Here is an 18,659-nt window from a genome sequence, read left to right on the forward strand (position 1 = left end):
CGCGGTTGGGAAAGAATGGTTCCTTCCTGGGTTCCAAGGCAGGGGGAGGGGCAGGGCCCCATGCAGAAGGGGCTGTGGGGGAGGGGACCCCTGGGCCAGTCCCGGGACGGGGCTGAGACCCTCTCTCCATCCGAGAGCGAGGGCTCACCTGGTCCAGGCCAAGAGTCTGCGTTGGGCCAGGCTGCCCCGGTCGGTCCCTCGGAAGAGGGGGCTTCCTCGCCAACCAAAGTCCCCGCGGCCTCGTCAAGCGGGGGCCTACCTAGGGCCGGCGTTGCCCTGCAGGTCTCTCCCACGCCAATGGTCACAGACGTGCTGACTCCCATGGCCGTCACCTCCGCCGTTTTGGGACGGGAAAACCTGGCCTTTCCCACAGGTGGCCTGAGGGCTTCTGCCTTGGCCACCTGCCAGGCCCGGAGAGGCCTGTCTCTCAGAGAGGAGAGGCTCACAGTCTTCCCCTTCCTCGTCAGTGTCCACTCTTGCTCTGTGTTTCTTCTCTGGGATGAGAGGGGCGGGCCCCTGAGCACCCAGGCGACTCTCAGACATCAGCGTGCCCTTTCTCCTCTCGCCCGACTTTGTGGTACCGTACGAATGAACATTGATCTTTTCTCCGGGTTCGGGGGACCCAAAACGAAGCTGCTTACCTGTTGGGTTGTGAGGCTTTTCAGGGGAAAGCATTTCTGCTCCCTTGAGGCTCACTGCGCTCAATTGGGCTTACAGGTCCGGGTGTTCCGTGTACCAGGGACATTGTAAGCAGGCATCGCGACCGTCCAAAGCAGTTGCATGGGTTGTTTTGGCATTGACTCGAGCCACAGCCGCCAGGGTTTGAAACACACACACGAAAGGAAGAACTCATCATCTGAAGTAGCTTGGGCTCTGCCAGAGCACGCCACGCAGCCAGGTGATTTTCCTATTGGTTGTCGTGCCAAGCTACCATAGCAGGCAATTCCACAGGTATACTGTGCAGAGTTCCAAACGAAAGCAGATAGCCCCTGTCGCCGAGGCGCAGCTGCCTAGGCGATAAAGCCCCAGGCACTGGTGCTCCTGAGGGCTGCGGGGACAGCCAGGTCTACGCCGGTGGCAGGAGGCTCTGGGCCTCAGTGCCCTGCCAGTGGGCCCTACTTGAGTATAGGTGCTCTTGCATGGGGTGGAGTCGGTCTCAGGTGGGCCCTCCCTCCACAGGCCTCTCCTGTCCCCTTGGCTGAAGCCGAGCCCGGCACTAGGGGTTGGTGCCTGCCAAGGAGCCTTGAGTCTCTGGACAGGCCCCGTGCCAGCTGGGACCTGAGCCCCAGCCCAGCTGCAAGCCCTGCGCTCAAGTTCCTTGGCCTTGCCCAGGTCAGCTAAGAGGGAGGAGAAGATGGTCGTCAGCACAGCGGGAAGCAATAGTGCCGACACCTGGCAGCGGGAGAAGCGCCTCCAACAGCCCCGTGGGATCTAAGCCCCCTCTGGCTCCAGCCGCCGCCCCAGCCAGGCCTCTCCCCGCCCCCCCACGGCCGAGCCAGGACCAAGGCACAGGCGCCCAAGCCCGCCGGGCAGGCCACGCCCCCAGCCGCCCCCGCCCCCGGGCGCCCGGCGCCCCGCCCCCGGCAGACTCGCCCCGCCCACGCCCCGCCCCGCCTCCGTTGCTCTGGAGACCGTGGCTGCCGGCGGGAGGGGCCTAAGGCCTGGAGGTGGAAGACAGTGGTGATGAGGGGGAGAATTCTCCACTCGGGAGTTGTCCCCAGTGGTAGTGGCGGGACACGTGCGGCCACTAGACATCCTGCCGAAACCCACCCAAGGCACTCCCCGGAGCGTGTCGACTGCCAGGAAAACTCACCCGCCGGGCTTAGTTGTTAGCGGGGTTCCCAAACGCACACATCGAGTGCCCGCAAGAGGCCACGGGAAGGAAAGGGGTCGCTGGCCTGCTAGGACCCTGCTGGGTGGGGGCTGTGCTGGAAGAGAACCTCTGCTATGGTGTCGTGGACTGTTGTTTTCTCCTCTAAGTCTGATGAAAAGAAGAGACAGAGGAAGGAAGCTCCAGGAACAAGCAAGCGGCTCCGGTGCGGAAACTCAGAGCCCAAACTACCACCGCTAGGGGCCGCTGTTGGGAAAGAATGGTTCCTTCCTGGGTTCCAAGGCAGGGGGAGGGGCAGGGCCCCATGCAGAAGGGGCTGTGGGGGAGGGGACCCCTGGGCCAGTCCCGGGACTGGGCTGAGACCCTCTCTCCATCCGAGAGCGAGGGCTCACCTGGTCCAGGCCAAGAGTCTGCGTTGGGCCAGGCTGCCCCGGTCGGTCCCTCGGAAGAGGGGGCTTCCTCGCCAACCAAAGTCCCCGCGGCCTCGTCAAGCGGGGGCCTACCTAGGGCCGGCGTTGCCCTGCAGGTCTCTCCCACGCCAATGGTCACAGACGTGCTGACTCCCATGGCCGTCACCTCCGCCGTTTTGGGACGGGAAAACCTGGCCTTTCCCACAGGTGGCCTGAGGGCTTCTGCCTTGGCCGCCTGCCAGGCCCGGAGAGGCCTGTCTCTCAGAGAGGAGAGGCTCACAGTCTTCCCCTTCCTCGTCAGTGTCCACTCTTGCTCTGTGTTTCTTCTCTGGGATGAGAGGGGTGGGCCCCTGAGCACCCAGGCGACTCTCAGACATCAGCGTGCCCTTTCTCCTCTCGCCCGACTTTGTGGTACCGTACGAATGAACATTGATCTTTTCTCCGGGTTCGGGGGACCCAAAACGAAGCTGCTTACCTGTTGGGTTGTGAGGCTTTTCAGGGGAAAGCATTTCTGCTCCCTTGAGGCTCACTGCGCTCAATTGGGCTTACAGGTCCGGGTGTTCCGTGTACCAGGGACATTGTAAGCAGGCATCGCGACCGTCCAAAGCAGTTGCATGGGTTGTTTTGGCATTGACTCGAGCCACAGCCGCCAGGGTTTGAAACACACACACGAAAGGAAGAACTCATCATCTGAAGTAGCTTGGGCTCTGCCAGAGCACGCCACGCAGCCAGGTGATTTTCCTATTGGTTGTCGTGCCAAGCTACCATAGCAGGCAATTCCACAGGTATACTGTGCAGAGTTCCAAACGAAAGCAGATAGCCCCTGTCGCCGAGGCGCAGCTGCCTAGGCGATAAAGCCCCAGGCACTGGTGCTCCTGAGGGCTGCGGGGACAGCCAGGTCTACGCCGGTGGCAGGAGGCTCTGGGCCTCAGTGCCCTGCCAGTGGGCCCTACTTGAGTATAGGTGCTCTTGCATGGGGTGGAGTCGGTCTCAGGTGGGCCCTCCCTCCACAGGCCTCTCCTGTCCCCTTGGCTGAAGCCGAGCCCGGCACTAGGGGTTGGTGCCTGCCAAGGAGCCTTGAGTCTCTGGACAGGCCCCGTGCCAGCTGGGACCTGAGCCCCAGCCCAGCTGCAAGCCCTGCGCTCAAGTTCCTTGGCCTTGCCCAGGTCAGCTAAGAGGGAGGAGAAGATGGTCGTCAGCACAGCGGGAAGCAATAGTGCCGACACCTGGCAGCGGGAGAAGCGCCTCCAACAGCCCCGTGGGATCTAAGCCCCCTCTGGCTCCAGCCGCCGCCCCAGCCAGGCCTCTCCCCGCCCCCCCACGGCCGAGCCAGGACCAAGGCACAGGCGCCCAAGCCCGCCGGGCAGGCCACGCCCCCAGCCGCCCCCGCCCCCGGGCGCCCGGCGCCCCGCCCCCGGCAGACTCGCCCCGCCCACGCCCCGCCCCGCCTCCGTTGCTCTGGAGACCGTGGCTGCCGGCGGGAGGGGCCTAAGGCCTGGAGGTGGAAGACAGTGGTGATGAGGGGGAGAATTCTCCACTCGGGAGTTGTCCCCAGTGGTAGTGGCGGGACACGTGCGGCCACTAGACATCCTGCCGAAACCCACCCAAGGCACTCCCCGGAGCGTGTCGACTGCCAGGAAAACTCACCCGCCGGGCTTAGTTGTTAGCGGGGTTCCCAAACGCACACATCGAGTGCCCGCAAGAGGCCACGGGAAGGAAAGGGGTCGCTGGCCTGCTAGGACCCTGCTGGGTGGGGGCTGTGCTGGAAGAGAACCTCTGCTATGGTGTCGTGGACTGTTGTTTTCTCCTCTAAGTCTGATGAAAAGAAGAGACAGAGGAAGGAAGCTCCAGGAACAAGCAAGCGGCTCCGGTGCGGAAACTCAGAGCCCAAACTACCACCGCTAGGGGCCGCTGTTGGGAAAGAATGGTTCCTTCCTGGGTTCCAAGGCAGGGGGAGGGGCAGGGCCCCATGCAGAAGGGGCTGTGGGGGAGGGGACCCCTGGGCCAGTCCCGGGACTGGGCTGAGACCCTCTCTCCATCCGAGAGCGAGGGCTCACCTGGTCCAGGCCAAGAGTCTGCGTTGGGCCAGGCTGCCCCGGTCGGTCCCTCGGAAGAGGGGGCTTCCTCGCCAACCAAAGTCCCCGCGGCCTCGTCAAGCGGGGGCCTACCTAGGGCCGGCGTTGCCCTGCAGGTCTCTCCCACGCCAATGGTCACAGACGTGCTGACTCCCATGGCCGTCACCTCCGCCGTTTTGGGACGGGAAAACCTGGCCTTTCCCACAGGTGGCCTGAGGGCTTCTGCCTTGGCCGCCTGCCAGGCCCGGAGAGGCCTGTCTCTCAGAGAGGAGAGGCTCACAGTCTTCCCCTTCCTCGTCAGTGTCCACTCTTGCTCTGTGTTTCTTCTCTGGGATGAGAGGGGCGGGCCCCTGAGCACCCAGGCGACTCTCAGACATCAGCGTGCCCTTTCTCCTCTCGCCCGACTTTGTGGTACCGTACGAATGAACATTGATCTTTTCTCCGGGTTCGGGGGACCCAAAACGAAGCTGCTTACCTGTTGGGTTGTGAGGCTTTTCAGGGGAAAGCATTTCTGCTCCCTTGAGGCTCACTGCGCTCAATTGGGCTTACAGGTCCGGGTGTTCCGTGTACCAGGGACATTGTAAGCAGGCATCGCGACCGTCCAAAGCAGTTGCATGGGTTGTTTTGGCATTGACTCGAGCCACAGCCGCCAGGGTTTGAAACACACACACGAAAGGAAGAACTCATCATCTGAAGTAGCTTGGGCTCTGCCAGAGCACGCCACGCAGCCAGGTGATTTTCCTATTGGTTGTCGTGCCAAGCTACCATAGCAGGCAATTCCACAGGTATACTGTGCAGAGTTCCAAACGAAAGCAGATAGCCCCTGTCGCCGAGGCGCAGCTGCCTAGGCGATAAAGCCCCAGGCACTGGTGCTCCTGAGGGCTGCGGGGACAGCCAGGTCTACGCCGGTGGCAGGAGGCTCTGGGCCTCAGTGCCCTGCCAGTGGGCCCTACTTGAGTATAGGTGCTCTTGCATGGGGTGGAGTCGGTCTCAGGTGGGCCCTCCCTCCACAGGCCTCTCCTGTCCCCTTGGCTGAAGCCGAGCCCGGCACTGGGGGTTGGTGGCTGCGCAGGAGCCTTGAGTCTCTGGACAGGCCCCATGCCAGCTGGGACCTGAGCCCCAGCCCAGCTGCAAGCCCTGCGCTCAAGTTCCTTGGCCTTGCCCAGGTCAGCTAAGAGGGAGGAGAAGATGGTCGTCAGCACAGCGGGAAGCAATAGTGCCGACACCTGGCAGCGGGAGAAGCGCCTCCAACAGCCCCGTGGGATCTAAGCCCCCTCTGGCTCCAGCCGCCGCCCCAGCCAGGCCTCTCCCCGCCCCCCCACGGCCGAGCCAGGACCAAGGCACAGGCGCCCAAGCCCGCCGGGCAGGCCACGCCCCCAGCCGCCCCCGCCCGCGGGCGCCCGGCGCCCCGCCCCCGGCAGACTCGCCCCGCCCACGTCCCGCCCCGCCTCCGTTGCTCTGGAGACCGTGGCTGCCGGCGGGAGGGGCCTAAGGCCTGGAGGTGGAAGACAGTGGTGATGAGGGGGAGAATTCTCCACTCGGGAGTTGTCCCCAGTGGTAGTGGCGGGACACGTGCGGCCACTAGACATCCTGCCGAAACCCACCCAAGGCACTCCCCGGAGCGTGTCGACTGCCAGGAAAACTCACCCGCCGGGCTTAGGGGTTAGCGGGGTTCCCAAACGCACACATCGAGTGCCCGCAAGAGGCCACGGGAAGGAAAGGGGTCGCTGGCCTGCTAGGACCCTGCTGGGTGGGGGCTGTGCTGGAAGAGAACCTCTGCTATGGTGTCGTGGACTGTTGTTTTCTCCTCTAAGTCTGATGAAAAGAAGAGACAGAGGAAGGAAGCTCCAGGAACAAGCAAGCGGCTCCGGTGCGGAAACTCAGAGCCCAAACTACCACCGCTAGGGGCCGCGGTTGGGAAAGAATGGTTCCTTCCTGGGTTCCAAGGCAGGGGGAGGGGCAGGGCCCCATGCAGAAGGGGCTGTGGGGGAGGGGACCCCTGGGCCAGTCCCGGGACTGGGCTGAGACCCTCTCTCCATCCGAGAGCGAGGGCTCACCTGGTCCAGGCCAAGAGTCTGCGTTGGGCCAGGCTGCCCCGGTCGGTCCCTCGGAAGAGGGGGCTTCCTCGCCAACCAAAGTCCCCGCGGCCTCGTCAAGCGGGGGCCTACCTAGGGCCGGCGTTGCCCTGCAGGTCTCTCCCACGCCAATGGTCACAGACGTGCTGACTCCCATGGCCGTCACCTCCGCCGTTTTGGGACGGGAAAACCTGGCCTTTCCCACAGGTGGCCTGAGGGCTTCTGCCTTGGCCGCCTGCCAGGCCCGGAGAGGCCTGTCTCTCAGAGAGGAGAGGCTCACAGTCTTCCCCTTCCTCGTCAGTGTCCACTCTTGCTCTGTGTTTCTTCTCTGGGATGAGAGGGGCGGGCCCCTGAGCACCCAGGCGACTCTCAGACATCAGCGTGCCCTTTCTCCTCTCGCCCGACTTTGTGGTACCGTACGAATGAACATTGATCTTTTCTCCGGGTTCGGGGGACCCAAAACGAAGCTGCTTACCTGTTGGGTTGTGAGGCTTTTCAGGGGAAAGCATTTCTGCTCCCTTGAGGCTCACTGCGCTCAATTGGGCTTACAGGTCCGGGTGTTCCGTGTACCAGGGACATTGTAAGCAGGCATCGCGACCGTCCAAAGCAGTTGCATGGGTTGTTTTGGCATTGACTCGAGCCACAGCCGCCAGGGTTTGAAACACACACACGAAAGGAAGAACTCATCATCTGAAGTAGCTTGGGCTCTGCCAGAGCACGCCACGCAGCCAGGTGATTTTCCTATTGGTTGTCGTGCCAAGCTACCATAGCAGGCAATTCCACAGGTATACTGTGCAGAGTTCCAAACGAAAGCAGATAGCCCCTGTCGCCGAGGCGCAGCTGCCTAGGCGATAAAGCCCCAGGCACTGGTGCTCCTGAGGGCTGCGGGGACAGCCAGGTCTACGCCGGTGGCAGGAGGCTCTGGGCCTCAGTGCCCTGCCAGTGGGCCCTACTTGAGTATAGGTGCTCTTGCATGGGGTGGAGTCGGTCTCAGGTGGGCCCTCCCTCCACAGGCCTCTCCTGTCCCCTTGGCTGAAGCCGAGCCCGGCACTGGGGGTTGGTGGCTGCGCAGGAGCCTTGAGTCTCTGGACAGGCCCCGTGCCAGCTGGGACCTGAGCCCCAGCCCAGCTGCAAGCCCTGCGCTCAAGTTCCTTGGCCTTGCCCAGGTCAGCTAAGAGGGAGGAGAAGATGGTCGTCAGCACAGCGGGAAGCAATAGTGCCGACACCTGGCAGCGGGAGAAGCGCCTCCAACAGCCCCGTGGGATCTAAGCCCCCTCTGGCTCCAGCCGCCGCCCCAGCCAGGCCTCTCCCCGCCCCCCCACGGCCGAGCCAGGACCAAGGCACAGGCGCCCAAGCCCGCCGGGCAGGCCACGCCCCCAGCCGCCCCCGCCCCCGGGCGCCCGGCGCCCCGCCCCCGGCAGACTCGCCCCGCCCACGCCCCGCCCCGCCTCCGTTGCTCTGGAGACCGTGGCTGCCGGCGGGAGGGGCCTAAGGCCTGGAGGTGGAAGACAGTGGTGATGAGGGGGAGAATTCTCCGCTCGGGAGTTGTCCCCAGTGGTAGTGGCGGGACACGTGCGGCCACTAGACATCCTGCCGAAACCCACCCAAGGCACTCCCCGGAGCGTGTCGACTGCCAGGAAAACTCACCCGCCGGGCTTAGGGGTTAGCGGGGTTCCCAAACGCACACATCGAGTGCCCGCAAGAGGCCACGGGAAGGAAAGGGGTCGCTGGCCTGCTAGGACCCTGCTGGGTGGGGGCTGTGCTGGAAGAGAACCTCTGCTATGGTGTCGTGGACTGTTGTTTTCTCCTCTAAGTCTGATGAAAAGAAGAGACAGAGGAAGGAAGCTCCAGGAACAAGCAAGCGGCTCCGGTGCGGAAACTCAGAGCCCAAACTACCACCGCTAGGGGCCGCGGTTGGGAAAGAATGGTTCCTTCCTGGGTTCCAAGGCAGGGGGAGGGGCAGGGCCCCATGCAGAAGGGGCTGTGGGGGAGGGGACCCCTGGGCCAGTCCCGGGACTGGGCTGAGACCCTCTCTCCATCCGAGAGCGAGGGCTCACCTGGTCCAGGCCAAGAGTCTGCGTTGGGCCAGGCTGCCCCGGTCGGTCCCTCGGAAGAGGGGGCTTCCTCGCCAACCAAAGTCCCCGCGGCCTCGTCAAGCGGGGGCCTACCTAGGGCCGGCGTTGCCCTGCAGGTCTCTCCCACGCCAATGGTCACAGACGTGCTGACTCCCATGGCCGTCACCTCCGCCGTTTTGGGACGGGAAAACCTGGCCTTTCCCACAGGTGGCCTGAGGGCTTCTGCCTTGGCCGCCTGCCAGGCCCGGAGAGGCCTGTCTCTCAGAGAGGAGAGGCTCACAGTCTTCCCCTTCCTCGTCAGTGTCCACTCTTGCTCTGTGTTTCTTCTCTGGGATGAGAGGGGCGGGCCCCTGAGCACCCAGGCGACTCTCAGACATCAGCGTGCCCTTTCTCCTCTCGCCCGACTTTGTGGTACCGTACGAATGAACATTGATCTTTTCTCCGGGTTCGGGGGACCCAAAACGAAGCTGCTTACCTGTTGGGTTGTGAGGCTTTTCAGGGGAAAGCATTTCTGCTCCCTTGAGGCTCACTGCGCTCAATTGGGCTTACAGGTCCGGGTGTTCCGTGTACCAGGGACATTGTAAGCAGGCATCGCGACCGTCCAAAGCAGTTGCATGGGTTGTTTTGGCATTGACTCGAGCCACAGCCGCCAGGGTTTGAAACACACACACGAAAGGAAGAACTCATCATCTGAAGTAGCTTGGGCTCTGCCAGAGCACGCCACGCAGCCAGGTGATTTTCCTATTGGTTGTCGTGCCAAGCTACCATAGCAGGCAATTCCACAGGTATACTGTGCAGAGTTCCAAACGAAAGCAGATAGCCCCTGTCGCCGAGGCGCAGCTGCCTAGGCGATAAAGCCCCAGGCACTGGTGCTCCTGAGGGCTGCGGGGACAGCCAGGTCTACGCCGGTGGCAGGAGGCTCTGGGCCTCAGTGCCCTGCCAGTGGGCCCTACTTGAGTATAGGTGCTCTTGCATGGGGTGGAGTCGGTCTCAGGTGGGCCCTCCCTCCACAGGCCTCTCCTGTCCCCTTGGCTGAAGCCGAGCCCGGCACTGGGGGTTGGTGGCTGCGCAGGAGCCTTGAGTCTCTGGACAGGCCCCGTGCCAGCTGGGACCTGAGCCCCAGCCCAGCTGCAAGCCCTGCGCTCAAGTTCCTTGGCCTTGCCCAGGTCAGCTAAGAGGGAGGAGAAGATGGTCGTCAGCACAGCGGGAAGCAATAGTGCCGACACCTGGCAGCGGGAGAAGCGCCTCCAACAGCCCCGTGGGATCTAAGCCCCCTCTGGCTCCAGCCGCCGCCCCAGCCAGGCCTCTCCCCGCCCCCCCACGGCCGAGCCAGGACCAAGGCACAGGCGCCCAAGCCCGCCGGGCAGGCCACGCCCCCAGCCGCCCCCGCCCCCGGGCGCCCGGCGCCCCGCCCCCGGCAGACTCGCCCCGCCCACGCCCCGCCCCGCCTCCGTTGCTCTGGAGACCGTGGCTGCCGGCGGGAGGGGCCTAAGGCCTGGAGGTGGAAGACAGTGGTGATGAGGGGGAGAATTCTCCGCTCGGGAGTTGTCCCCAGTGGTAGTGGCGGGACACGTGCGGCCACTAGACATCCTGCCGAAACCCACCCAAGGCACTCCCCGGAGCGTGTCGACTGCCAGGAAAACTCACCCGCCGGGCTTAGGGGTTAGCGGGGTTCCCAAACGCACACATCGAGTGCCCGCAAGAGGCCACGGGAAGGAAAGGGGTCGCTGGCCTGCTAGGACCCTGCTGGGTGGGGGCTGTGCTGGAAGAGAACCTCTGCTATGGTGTCGTGGACTGTTGTTTTCTCCTCTAAGTCTGATGAAAAGAAGAGACAGAGGAAGGAAGCTCCAGGAACAAGCAAGCGGCTCCGGTGCGGAAACTCAGAGCCCAAACTACCACCGCTAGGGGCCGCGGTTGGGAAAGAATGGTTCCTTCCTGGGTTCCAAGGCAGGGGGAGGGGCAGGGCCCCATGCAGAAGGGGCTGTGGGGGAGGGGACCCCTGGGCCAGTCCCGGGACTGGGCTGAGACCCTCTCTCCATCCGAGAGCGAGGGCTCACCTGGTCCAGGCCAAGAGTCTGCGTTGGGCCAGGCTGTCCCGGTCGGTCCCTCGGAAGAGGGGGCTTCCTCGCCAACCAAAGTCCCCGCGGCCTCGTCAAGCGGGGGCCTACCTAGGGCCGGCGTTGCCCTGCAGGTCTCTCCCACGCCAATGGTCACAGACGTGCTGACTCCCATGGCCGTCACCTCCGCCGTTTTGGGACGGGAAAACCTGGCCTTTCCCACAGGTGGCCTGAGGGCTTCTGCCTTGGCCGCCTGCCAGGCCCGGAGAGGCCTGTCTCTCAGAGAGGAGAGGCTCACAGTCTTCCCCTTCCTCGTCAGTGTCCACTCTTGCTCTGTGTTTCTTCTCTGGGATGAGAGGGGCGGGCCCCTGAGCACCCAGGCGACTCGCAGACATCAGCGTGCCCTTTCTCCTCTCGCCCGACTTTGTGGTACCGTACGAATGAACATTGATCTTTTCTCCGGGTTCGGGGGACCCAAAACGAAGCTGCTTACCTGTTGGGTTGTGAGGCTTTTCAGGGGAAAGCATTTCTGCTCCCTTGAGGCTCACTGCGCTCAATTGGGCTTACAGGTCCGGGTGTTCCGTGTACCAGGGACATTGTAAGCAGGCATCGCGACCGTCCAAAGCAGTTGCATGGGTTGTTTTGGCATTGACTCGAGCCACAGCCGCCAGGGTTTGAAACACACACACGAAAGGAAGAACTCATCATCTGAAGTAGCTTGGGCTCTGCCAGAGCACGCCACGCAGCCAGGTGATTTTCCTATTGGTTGTCGTGCCAAGCTACCATAGCAGGCAATTCCACAGGTATACTGTGCAGAGTTCCAAACGAAAGCAGATAGCCCCTGTCGCCGAGGCGCAGCTGCCTAGGCGATAAAGCCCCAGGCACTGGTGCTCCTGAGGGCTGCGGGGACAGCCAGGTCTACGCCGGTGGCAGGAGGCTCTGGGCCTCAGTGCCCTGCCAGTGGGCCCTACTTGAGTATAGGTGCTCTTGCATGGGGTGGAGTCGGTCTCAGGTGGGCCCTCCCTCCACAGGCCTCTCCTGTCCCCTTGGCTGAAGCCGAGCCCGGCACTGGGGGTTGGTGGCTGCGCAGGAGCCTTGAGTCTCTGGACAGGCCCCGTGCCAGCTGGGACCTGAGCCCCAGCCCAGCTGCAAGCCCTGCGCTCAAGTTCCTTGGCCTTGCCCAGGTCAGCTAAGAGGGAGGAGAAGATGGTCGTCAGCACAGCGGGAAGCAATAGTGCCGACACCTGGCAGCGGGAGAAGCGCCTCCAACAGCCCCGTGGGATCTAAGCCCCCTCTGGCTCCAGCCGCCGCCCCAGCCAGGCCTCTCCCCGCCCCCCCACGGCCGAGCCAGGACCAAGGCACAGGCGCCCAAGCCCGCCGGGCAGGCCACGCCCCCAGCCGCCCCCGCCCCCGGGCGCCCGGCGCCCCGCCCCCGGCAGACTCGCCCCGCCCACGCCCCGCCCCGCCTCCGTTGCTCTGGAGACCGTGGCTGCCGGCGGGAGGGGCCTAAGGCCTGGAGGTGGAAGACAGTGGTGATGAGGGGGAGAATTCTCCGCTCGGGAGTTGTCCCCAGTGGTAGTGGCGGGACACGTGCGGCCACTAGACATCCTGCCGAAACCCACCCAAGGCACTCCCCGGAGCGTGTCGACTGCCAGGAAAACTCACCCGCCGGGCTTAGGGGTTAGCGGGGTTCCCAAACGCACACATCGAGTGCCCGCAAGAGGCCACGGGAAGGAAAGGGGTCGCTGGCCTGCTAGGACCCTGCTGGGTGGGGGCTGTGCTGGAAGAGAACCTCTGCTATGGTGTCGTGGACTGTTGTTTTCTCCTCTAAGTCTGATGAAAAGAAGAGACAGAGGAAGGAAGCTCCAGGAACAAGCAAGCGGCTCCGGTGCGGAAACTCAGAGCCCAAACTACCACCGCTAGGGGCCGCGGTTGGGAAAGAATGGTTCCTTCCTGGGTTCCAAGGCAGGGGGAGGGGCAGGGCCCCATGCAGAAGGGGCTGTGGGGGAGGGGACCCCTGGGCCAGTCCCGGGACTGGGCTGAGACCCTCTCTCCATCCGAGAGCGAGGGCTCACCTGGTCCAGGCCAAGAGTCTGCGTTGGGCCAGGCTGCCCCGGTCGGTCCCTCGGAAGAGGGGGCTTCCTCGCCAACCAAAGTCCCCGCGGCCTCGTCAAGCGGGGGCCTACCTAGGGCCGGCGTTGCCCTGCAGGTCTCTCCCACGCCAATGGTCACAGACGTGCTGACTCCCATGGCCGTCACCTCCGCCGTTTTGGGACGGGAAAACCTGGCCTTTCCCACAGGTGGCCTGAGGGCTTCTGCCTTGGCCGCCTGCCAGGCCCGGAGAGGCCTGTCTCTCAGAGAGGAGAGGCTCACAGTCTTCCCCTTCCTCGTCAGTGTCCACTCTTGCTCTGTGTTTCTTCTCTGGGATGAGAGGGGCGGGCCCCTGAGCACCCAGGCGACTCTCAGACATCAGCGTGCCCTTTCTCCTCTCGCCCGACTTTGTGGTACCGTACGAATGAACATTGATCTTTTCTCCGGGTTCGGGGGACCCAAAACGAAGCTGCTTACCTGTTGGGTTGTGAGGCTTTTCAGGGGAAAGCATTTCTGCTCCCTTGAGGCTCACTGCGCTCAATTGGGCTTACAGGTCCGGGTGTTCCGTGTACCAGGGACATTGTAAGCAGGCATCGCGACCGTCCAAAGCAGTTGCATGGGTTGTTTTGGCATTGACTCGAGCCACAGCCGCCAGGGTTTGAAACACACACACGAAAGGAAGAACTCATCATCTGAAGTAGCTTGGGCTCTGCCAGAGCACGCCACGCAGCCAGGTGATTTTCCTATTGGTTGTCGTGCCAAGCTACCATAGCAGGCAATTCCACAGGTATACTGTGCAGAGTTCCAAACGAAAGCAGATAGCCCCTGTCGCCGAGGCGCAGCTGCCTAGGCGATAAAGCCCCAGGCACTGGTGCTCCTGAGGGCTGCGGGGACAGCCAGGTCTACGCCGGTGGCAGGAGGCTCTGGGCCTCAGTGCCCTGCCAGTGGGCCCTACTTGAGTATAGGTGCTCTTGCATGGGGTGGAGTCGGTCTCAGGTGGGCCCTCCCTCCACAGGCCTCTCCTGTCCCCTTGGCTGAAGCCGAGCCCGGCACTGGGGGTTGGTGGCTGCGCAGGAGCCTTGAGTCTCTGGACAGGCCCCGTGCCAGCTGGGACCTGAGCCCCAGCCCAGCTGCAAGCCCTGCGCTCAAGTTCCTTGGCCTTGCCCAGGTCAGCTAAGAGGGAGGAGAAGATGGTCGTCAGCACAGCGGGAAGCAATAGTGCCGACACCTGGCAGCGGGAGAAGCGCCTCCAACAGCCCCGTGGGATCTAAGCCCCCTCTGGCTCCAGCCGCCGCCCCAGCCAGGCCTCTCCCCGCCCCCCCACGGCCGAGCCAGGACCAAGGCACAGGCGCCCAAGCCCGCCGGGCAGGCCACGCCCCCAGCCGCCCCCGCCCCCGGGCGCCCGGCGCCCCGCCCCCGGCAGACTCGCCCCGCCCACGCCCCGCCCCGCCTCCGTTGCTCTGGAGACCGTGGCTGCCGGCGGGAGGGGCCTAAGGCCTGGAGGTGGAAGACAGTGGTGATGAGGGGGAGAATTCTCCGCTCGGGAGTTGTCCCCAGTGGTAGTGGCGGGACACGTGCGGCCACTAGACATCCTGCCGAAACCCACCCAAGGCACTCCCCGGAGCGTGTCGACTGCCAGGAAAACTCACCCGCCGGGCTTAGGGGTTAGCGGGGTTCCCAAACGCACACATCGAGTGCCCGCAAGAGGCCACGGGAAGGAAAGGGGTCGCTGGCCTGCTAGGACCCTGCTGGGTGGGGGCTGTGCTGGAAGAGAACCTCTGCTATGGTGTCGTGGACTGTTGTTTTCTCCTCTAAGTCTGATGAAAAGAAGAGACAGAGGAAGGAAGCTCCAGGAACAAGCAAGCGGCTCCGGTGCGGAAACTCAGAGCCCAAACTACCACCGCTAGGGGCCGCGGTTGGGAAAGAATGGTTCCTTCCTGGGTTCCAAGGCAGGGGGAGGGGCAGGGCCCCATGCAGAAGGGGCTGTGGGGGAGGGGACCCCTGGGCCAGTCCCGGGACGGGGCTGAGACCCTCTCTCCATCCGAGAGCGAGGGCTCACCTGGTCCAGGCCAAGAGTCTGCGTTGGGCCAGGCTGCCCCGGTCGGTCCCTCGGAAGAGGGGGCTTCCTCGCCAACCAAAGTCCCCGCGGCCTCGTCAAGCGGGGGCCTACCTAGGGCCGGCGTTGCCCTGCAGGTCTCTCCCACGCCAATGGTCACAGACGTGCTGACTCCCATGGCCGTCACCTCCGCCGTTTTGGGACGGGAAAACCTGGCCTTTCCCACAGGTGGCCTGAGGGCTTCTGCCTTGGCCGCCTGCCAGGCCCGGAGAGGCCTGTCTCTCAGAGAGGAGAGGCTCACAGTCTTCCCCTTCCTCGTCAGTGTCCACTCTTGCTCTGTGTTTCTTCTCTGGGATGAGAGGGGCGGGCCCCTGAGCACCCAGGCGACTCTCAGACATCAGCGTGCCCTTTCTCCTCTCGCCCGACTTTGTGGTACCGTACGAATGAACATTGATCTTTTCTCCGGGTTCGGGGGACCCAAAACGAAGCTGCTTACCTGTTGGGTTGTGAGGCTTTTCAGGGGAAAGCATTTCTGCTCCCTTGAGGCTCACTGCGCTCAATTGGGCTTACAGGTCCGGGTGTTCCGTGTACCAGGGACATTGTAAGCAGGCATCGCGACCGTCCAAAGCAGTTGCATGGGTTGTTTTGGCATTGACTCGAGCCACAGCCGCCAGGGTTTGAAACACACACACGAAAGGAAGAACTCATCATCTGAAGTAGCTTGGGCTCTGCCAGAGCACGCCACGCAGCCAGGTGATTTTCCTATTGGTTGTCGTGCCAAGCTACCATAGCAGGCAATTCCACAGGTATACTGTGCAGAGTTCCAAACGAAAGCAGATAGCCCCTGTCGCCGAGGCGCAGCTGCCTAGGCGATAAAGCCCCAGGCACTGGTGCTCCTGAGGGCTGCGGGGACAGCCAGGTCTACGCCGGTGGCAGGAGGCTCTGGGCCTCAGTGCCCTGCCAGTGGGCCCTACTTGAGTATAGGTGCTCTTGCATGGGGTGGAGTCGGTCTCAGGTGGGCCCTCCCTCCACAGGCCTCTCCTGTCCCCTTGGCTGAAGCCGAGCCCGGCACTGGGGGTTGGTGGCTGCGCAGGAGCCTTGAGTCTCTGGACAGGCCCCGTGCCAGCTGGGACCTGAGCCCCAGCCCAGCTGCAAGCCCTGCGCTCAAGTTCCTTGGCCTTGCCCAGGTCAGCTAAGAGGGAGGAGAAGATGGTCGTCAGCACAGCGGGAAGCAATAGTGCCGACACCTGGCAGCGGGAGAAGCGCCTCCAACAGCCCCGTGGGATCTAAGCCCCCTCTGGCTCCAGCCGCCGCCCCAGCCAGGCCTCTCCCCGCCCCCCCACGGCCGAGCCAGGACCAAGGCACAGGCGCCCAAGCCCGCCGGGCAGGCCACGCCCCCAGCCGCCCCCGCCCCCGGGCGCCCGGCGCCCCGCCCCCGGCAGACTCGCCCCGCCCACGCCCCGCCCCGCCTCCGTTGCTCTGGAGACCGTGGCTGCCGGCGGGAGGGGCCTAAGGCCTGGAGGTGGAAGACAGTGGTGATGAGGGGGAGAATTCTCCACTCGGGAGTTGTCCCCAGTGGTAGTGGCGGGACACGTGCGGCCACTAGACATCCTGCCGAAACCCACCCAAGGCACTCCCCGGAGCGTGTCGACTGCCAGGAAAACTCACCCGCCGGGCTTAGGGGTTAGCGGGGTTCCCAAACGCACACATCGAGTGCCCGCAAGAGGCCACGGGAAGGAAAGGGGTCGCTGGCCTGCTAGGACCCTGCTGGGTGGGGGCTGTGCTGGAAGAGAACCTCTGCTATGGTGTCGTGGACTGTTGTTTTCTCCTCTAAGTCTGATGAAAAGAAGAGACAGAGGAAGGAAGCTCCAGGAACAAGCAAGCGGCTCCGGTGCGGAAACTCAGAGCCCAAACTACCACCGCTAGGGGCCGCGGTTGGGAAAGAATGGTTCCTTCCTGGGTTCCAAGGCAGGGGGAGGGGCAGGGCCCCATGCAGAAGGGGCTGTGGGGGAGGGGACCCCTGGGCCAGTCCCGGGACGGGGCTGAGACCCTCTCTCCATCCGAGAGCGAGGGCTCACCTGGTCCAGGCCAAGAGTCTGCGTTGGGCCAGGCTGCCCCGGTCGGTCCCTCGGAAGAGGGGGCTTCCTCGCCAACCAAAGTCCCCGCGGCCTCGTCAAGCGGGGGCCTACCTAGGGCCGGCGTTGCCCTGCAGGTCTCTCCCACGCCAATGGTCACAGACGTGCTGACTCCCATGGCCGTCACCTCCGCCGTTTTGGGACGGGAAAACCTGGCCTTTCCCACAGGTGGCCTGAGGGCTTCTGCCTTGGCCGCCTGCCAGGCCCGGAGAGGCCTGTCTCTCAGAGAGGAGAGGCTCACAGTCTTCCCCTTCCTCGTCAGTGTCCACTCTTGCTCTGTGTTTCTTCTCTGGGATGAGAGGGGCGGGCCCCTGAGCACCCAGGCGACTCGCAGACATCAGCGTGCCCTTTCTCCTCTCGCCCGACTTTGTGGTACCGTACGAATGAACATTGATCTTTTCTCCGGGTTCGGGGGACCCAAAACGAAGCTGCTTACCTGTTGGGTTGTGAGGCTTTTCAGGGGAAAGCATTTCTGCTCCCTTGAGGCTCACTGCGCTCAATTGGGCTTACAGGTCCGGGTGTTCCGTGTACCAGGGACATTGTAAGCAGGCATCGCGACCGTCCAAAGCAGTTGCATGGGTTGTTTTGGCATTGACTCGAGCCACAGCCGCCAGGGTTTGAAACACACACACGAAAGGAAGAACTCATCATCTGAAGTAGCTTGGGCTCTGCCAGAGCACGCCACGCAGCCAGGTGATTTTCCTATTGGTTGTCGTGCCAAGCTACCATAGCAGGCAATTCCACAGGTATACTGTGCAGAGTTCCAAACGAAAGCAGATAGCCCCTGTCGCCGAGGCGCAGCTGCCTAGGCGATAAAGCCCCAGGCACTGGTGCTCCTGAGGGCTGCGGGGACAGCCAGGTCTACGCCGGTGGCAGGAGGCTCTGGGCCTCAGTGCCCTGCCAGTGGGCCCTACTTGAGTATAGGTGCTCTTGCATGGGGTGGAGTCGGTCTCAGGTGGGCCCTCCCTCCACAGGCCTCTCCTGTCCCCTTGGCTGAAGCCGAGCCCGGCACTGGGGGTTGGTGCCTGCGCAGGAGCCTTGAGTCTCTGGACAGGCCCCGTGCCAGCTGGGACCTGAGCCCCAGCCCAGCTGCAAGCCCTGCGCTCAAGTTCCTTGGCCTTGCCCAGGTCAGCTAAGAGGGAGGAGAAGATGGTCGTCAGCACAGCGGGAAGCAATAGTGCCGACACCTGGCAGCGGGAGAAGCGCCTCCAACAGCCCCGTGGGATCTAAGCCCCCTCTGGCTCCAGCCGCCGCCCCAGCCAGGCCTCTCCCCGCCCCCCCACGGCCGAGCCAGGACCAAGGCACAGGCGCCCAAGCCCGCCGGGCAGGCCACGCCCCCAGCCGCCCCCGCCCCCGGGCGCCCGGCGCCCCGCCCCCGGCAGACTCGCCCCGCCCACGCCCCGCCCCGCCTCCGTTGCTCTGGAGACCGTGGCTGCCGGCGGGAGGGGCCTAAGGCCTGGAGGTGGAAGACAGTGGTGATGAGGGGGAGAATTCTCCGCTCGGGAGTTGTCCCCAGTGGTAGTGGCGGGACACGTGCGGCCACTAGACATCCTGCCGAAACCCACCCAAGGCACTCCCCGGAGCGTGTCGACTGCCAGGAAAACTCACCCGCCGGGCTTAGGGGTTAGCGGGGTTCCCAAACGCACACATCGAGTGCCCGCAAGAGGCCACGGGAAGGAAAGGGGTCGCTGGCCTGCTAGGACCCTGCTGGGTGGGGGCTGTGCTGGAAGAGAACCTCTGCTATGGTGTCGTGGACTGTTGTTTTCTCCTCTAAGTCTGATGAAAAGAAGAGACAGAGGAAGGAAGCTCCAGGAACAAGCAAGCGGCTCCGGTGCGGAAACTCAGAGCCCAAAC

This window comes from Dasypus novemcinctus, chromosome 31 (genome assembly GCF_030445035.2).
Source record: "Dasypus novemcinctus isolate mDasNov1 chromosome 31, mDasNov1.1.hap2, whole genome shotgun sequence".
NCBI classification, from domain to species: Eukaryota; Metazoa; Chordata; class Mammalia; order Cingulata; family Dasypodidae; genus Dasypus; species Dasypus novemcinctus.